The sequence below is a fragment of the Macrosteles quadrilineatus genome, unplaced genomic scaffold, assembly GCF_028750875.1.
Source record: "Macrosteles quadrilineatus isolate MER2022 unplaced genomic scaffold, UCM_ALF_1.0 Scaffold_1__1_contigs__length_201487025, whole genome shotgun sequence".
NCBI classification, from domain to species: Eukaryota; Metazoa; Arthropoda; class Insecta; order Hemiptera; family Cicadellidae; genus Macrosteles; species Macrosteles quadrilineatus.
The window spans coordinates 127532793-127538792 of NW_026542594.1; the positions used below are offsets into that span (position 1 = coordinate 127532793).

The 6000-nt window shown below is 31.6% G+C and overlaps 1 protein-coding gene across 4 annotated transcripts in view; it reads right to left on the minus strand.

Annotated features, from left to right (window-relative positions):
- LOC128984528 (synaptotagmin-7-like) overlaps positions 1 to 5748 on the minus strand; it is an 831102-nt gene extending 825354 nt beyond the window's left edge. For 3 of the 4 annotated variants that reach the window (XM_054403861.1, XM_054403871.1, XM_054403865.1), the window contains exon 1: positions 5688 to 5741. The gene's annotated coding sequence lies outside the window, so the exon portion shown is untranslated. Of the gene's footprint in view, positions 1 to 5687 lie in introns of all 4 variants that reach the window. The other variant, XM_054403877.1, reaches the window with a different exon arrangement.
- Positions 5749 to 6000: the final 252 nt, after the last annotated feature.

Here is a 6000-nt window from a genome sequence, read left to right on the forward strand (position 1 = left end):
AAAACCATTTCTGTCCGTGGTACGAAAGCTATTTTTCACTACGCTATACCCTATTACTATTATTTACCATAATAATAATGCACACTGATAGTCAACACAACTACAACTTTATCGTTATGTGAAGAAATAATTTGAGGAATCTCAAAAATAATAAAAAAATAGTTGCCTGGCAGCGGTGACAAAAAAAAAATATTCTATTGCAATGCTATGGATACTGATTGTGTATTTAATATGCATTCAAGTTTTAAGAAAGTAAGCGGGCAGATGATTTTGTGGCCCTAGGGATGTAAAAATCTGCCCGGTCCTCAAATGACGATGACAGCTGGCATGGCCAGCAAAACTTAACTTTCAGCTACCAACTTACGTATGTAAAAAAGCTAAAAACATCATGGTGTGGTGAAAAAATTTAACACATTTCCAAGCCACACTATGCACACAAAATTGTAATTGTATTACGATTACAATTGATTTTGACTGTTCAAACCTGAGATTGGTCATCATCAGGCCAAATCTGAGAAGGAGAAACAAATTGTTTTAGTACTACAAAAACTAACCCGTGGGGCTTTTTTCGATTGACCTTCTTCCTAGCTACAAAAGTAGTAAGAAGTAAAGCTTACTAGACTAAACATTTATTCTCTCGTGACTCTCTCGTGAATTGCCACTGGCGTAGAAAAAAAAAGAAAAAGAAGAAAACTAGTTTTGTACGTTTATTCAACTTTGTAATACGTTTGATAAGGTTACCGGTGTTTCCCCTCGAAGACATAGTGGAAAAATAATTATACATGTTAGTACACTCATATACTTTGAAATTAAGTAGCTGAGGTTACTGATAAATTCAAATCATCTTTTCGATGGGAAATATTCCTTCAAATCATACAAGCACTTTTTAAATTTTATTAACAAAATAATTTGTTATCAATAACTACATTTAGTTTTTACTCATTCAAATTAAATCGGTTGTCCTAAAATGAATCGCTTGTAAATATTTATAAAAACAAACCATTTTAAACGCATGAATAAAATAAAGATGCTATGCGCTCTATACCTATCCCTACTACATGACTTTATTTTAGTTTTCTTTGTAGCCTACTGTATAAAAGTAAGTATTGGAGAACCATGATTGAGACTTCTATTTTAACTTAATCTTTCGAAATAATTATGATATTAGTTTAAATGTATACAATTTAATATGTTTTATCATTGGTTATCATTAAAGTCTCAAGATTCTTAATTTAACTTTGAAAACTGTATAACGTAATAACTGTACTTTAAGATCAAAGATTGCTCTTCAGATTCATTAAAAGCTCCAATGCACAATAGCCATCTCTAAATCAACAGCCTGGCAGCGAAGTTCTTAATTATTAATTTTAATTATCCATGTTGTTTGCGTTATTAATTGAACTTGCATTGGGCAACAAAGTGCCACGGCTTGCAAAGGGAGCTAGGTTTTTCAGCAATGTCAGATCTCTGTAAATGGTGAATTGGATATTTCAGTTTTGATAATATAAAATTCATATACAGGGTGTTCATTTGAAAACTTTCCATATCTGTTGTGTGCAAAGGTAAGGCTCTTAACACTTGTTTGTTCTCATTTCCCCCTAATTTGGACATGCCAAATCAAATAAAATTATTTTCAATTTTGAAAAATGCCCCAAAAGGGCCCAATTTGGGGGGTAGGGGTGCTTTTTGAGAAATTTTCAAATGTAAACATGGGTTGTGTGATACATCAATTTAAAGGTCTAATCACCCCGATCATTTTGGTGCAAAAAAAGTTTAATTATCTTTAACCGTATTTACAGGGTGGGTCAAAACGTTTTAAAAAAGGACTTTGAAGTTAAGTACCGTATTACCCTAACTACTGAACGGAACAGCGCCAAATTTCTTTCCAAGCTTATTCTTGAGCTACTCTTTAAGATAACTTGTAGTAAGGGCATTTTCCAAGTTATTTTCTAATTTTTAAAAAATCTCAAATTTTAAGAATAAAAGAAAGCTGAAAACTCAAAATTCTTAAATAGCAAGGTATAACAAATTTCATACCACGTGAAAGGTCCTTTTTTAACAAACATTTTACGTATTTAAGTTTTCTTTCTATCTCTTACCGTTTAAAAATTGCAGTAGAAAAACATAATTTTCTGTGGTAAAATTGTAACTAGTTTTCTAATAAAACAGCCAAAATTCGTCTCTAGACACATTAAATGGTGCAATAACTGAAGGAAACAATTCATAATTATTTTTAGGCAGATAGGCAAACAAGTCATTACGTTTTACTTTGTGAGAAACAAGTTTTATAGCTGATGAGAAAAACCCAAGCGTGGGCCGCTTTCTGTAGTACCATTGACTAGTCAATGGTACTACTAATTTCAAAAGTACCATTTCCTGTAGTACCTAATCAAATATGGTGTAAACTTAAAAAAATATACTTTATTTTACTTATTGGTCATAACAAAAGTGTTCCAGGATAACTGCAAAGTGTTTAACAATAGATATCCAGGTATAACCTTGAGTCATATGGCTGTAAATGATTTAGTTAGGAAGTTTTCTGAAACTGGCTCAGTTACCAATGAGAAAAGAACAGGATGAAGGGTCCAAGATGAATTCTGACACACGTAAAAGTAGTCGATCAATTTGTTATGAATCCTACTACATCGTTGAACAAAGTGCAATGTGTTTTATTAGAAAACTAGTTATAATTTTACCATGGAAAATTATGTTTTTCCACTGCAATTTTTAAACGGTAAGAGATAGAAAGAAAACTTAAATACGTAAAATGTTTGTTAAAAAAGGACCTTTCACGTGGTATGAAATTTGTTATACCTTGCTATTTAAGAATTTTGAGTTTTCAGCTTTCTTTTATTCTTAAAATTTGAGATTTTTTAAAAATTAGAAAATAACTTGGAAAATGCCCTTACTACAAGTTATCTTAAAGAGTAGCTCAAGAATAAGCTTGGAAAGAAATTTGGCGCTGTTCCGTTCAGTAGTTAGGGTAATACGGTACTTAACTTCAAAGTCCTTTTTTAAAACGTTTTGACCCACCCTGTAAATACGGTTAAAGATAATTAAACTTTTTTTGCACCAAAATGATCGGGGTGATTAGACCTTTAAATTGATGTATCACACAACCCATGTTTACATTTGAAAATTTCTCAAAAAGCACCCCTACCCCCCAAATTGGGCCCTTTTGGGGCATTTTTCAAAATTGAAAATAATTTTATTGGATTTGGCATGTCCAAATTAGGGGGAAATGAGAACAAACAAGTGTTAAAAGCCTTACCTTTGCACACAACAGATATGGAAAGTTTTCAAATGAACACCCTGTATATATTAGATATATTAATAAATATTAATATATAACATATAAAAATATTCTATCATTTATTATTGAGGATTAATTGAACTTATGTTATGTCTAGAAAGACTCTATCACAGTATCAAATACTATTCTGACATTAAAGAAAGTCAAATATTAATTTATTTAAAAATTAAATTCGCATTTAAATTATTTCGATTATGCAAACATCCGCTTAGGTTATGGAATAATTTAAAACACTTAAATAACATGGAAGGATATAGATAACACTACACGCATAAATTATATAAATTGTGTGGGAAAATTATTGGTTTGTTTATTTCAAACTATACAACGAAAGTATCGATTTTTTATGGGATAACAAACATAAGATAATGGCGGATTAAAACCAACTAATATAATCTGTTGATCTAAACAAACCAAAAACCCCAACTTTGTAAAGAAAGTCACATGTCATATGTTCAAAATTAACAATGTTGGCAGCATGTTTACAAGCTAACTTTGAGGGGTGTTACGAAATCCTATCCAAGCAAAACACCCAATTCAGGCGTCATTTTGAAGTAATCCAAAGAATATTATGAAGTAAGCAGCCGCCTCTGGTAACAGAAACTATATACTGTATTACGTAATGCTTATCACATAGAATCATACGAATTATGTTTTAGGTAATGTTTATGTTTTTTAAACAAGCATATCCATACTTACTAAAACTTTAAATATAAGTGGGGTGTTGTATGCGGGATTGAATCGTAATTTTTGAGAGTAGAATTAATTATTCAAAAGTATTGTACAATTTTGTAAAACAATATAAATAACTAATCAACCAGCACCATAATTACGATAATATCTGGATAAGTGCTTGAAATTATCAATTCCCCACGAGCCTTTTATCTTTACAACTAAACAAAACTGTATAAAACTACTAGCCGCTCTTTGTTTCTACACGACTGACGTTCCGAATTACTTATTCTTCGGACACAGATCGATTCCTGTTGAATTGCTGTCTTTCAGTTCACTGTACAGTTTTAAGGTTCCAACATATTACTTAATATTAACACATTACTTAACCCATAATCGTCATAATTGAACGTAGAGTTATGCCAAATCTGAACAACTATAAATTAAGAATTGTCTGTAAACACGGGCGGGGGATTTATGTAGAATGGATCATAATTTTAAGTTAACAAATGGAGTTTTTAAGTCATTAAAAATATAATTTACCCTTCAATCCGTTTAGTAAACATTAAAGCTACAAAAGAATAAAGGAACTACTGTATAGCCAATCTGATAAATTATATATAAATAAACACATTTCCGTTTTCATGGAATCATATTATATTTTTACTGGCAAAATATGCGTTTTTAGAAACACTATTTACAAAACAATTGGTTTTTCAGTTATTAATAAAGATAAAATGCAAACGCTTAGATGTGTGAGTTAGTTCACAATTCACGATGATTTGACATATGAGATAGTTTTTTGGGCTCTTCCTATGATTATTTGAAATTTCGTTTGGGCTATTTCATTTTCTTTTCTAATAAATCTAGAGTTTAATATGCATATGATTACAGTAAGCGAATGTCTTGAGGTAAGTTCACTACTCTATAAAACCGCAAAGTCTTGAGGAAGTTCGCCGTTGCCATCGATCAGCTAGATTTTACCGAGGTCGATAGAGTAAAGGTCACTACTATAAATTATATATTCTTCAATGTAAGAACATGTCACAAATACATTATTTCCGAAACTTAGGTAGTTTTGCGTTGAAGTTGAATTACTTATACGCATATAAGTTACTACTGTAAGTTGTATTGCATAAAACTTCAAATCTCTCTAAATAGGATTTTATATCATTTTTCATAATTTTAAAAATAATTTACCAAATATAAGAATGTTACAAAACAGTACTGAAGACCTTAAACGCTGTATATTGCACGATAAAAAGTTGAAAAATATTAAGTTTTGTAATTAAGTAAATGCAGGACTAAATATGAGAAGTGTTCTATGTTTACTGGTACATTGTAAAAGTGATCAACGGTATTGTACATTATGGAGGTTTACGATGGGGCTTACGATTAAAATATACATTGATGAATGATTTAATAAAATAAACTAAATTGCGCGTTGGGTAGATTTTTTTCGAAACATGTTTGTATAAGGTTTTATTTGTATATTATTTGATAAGAGCAAGTTATTAAAGTATATAAAACCTCGTCACTGAAAAAGTTTGTAAAATATTTTGACCAAATTAACCAACATAAACAAACACTAAGTCATCAACGAGTGAGCTCGGACCAGTTTCATAATTTTTTCTAATCTAATTAAAAACTTTAAAATGTAAAATTATGAGAAGTAGGAAGTTTTATTTGCTGCAATTGTTACCTCGAATAGATTGGTATTTGCCAGTCCAGAGCACTTGACACACCACAATCCGTAAGCCGGTGGACACGATGTGAAATGCTTGGTGCGGTGTGCGACGTTCAACGCGCCAGCACTCGGAAAACCTCGGTGATCATCGGCAAAGATCGGCCATCTTCGCCATCCATTCACCTACCATTCTCGTCGATACCTCCCGCATTTATTCCACCTGCTCGTAATTGTACGATACGGGCCTAACAGCTAGGTGGGTATCAATCATCGATCGTAGATCCTACAACAATCTCGGACTCGGTTGGCTGGTAAAATACCAATATGA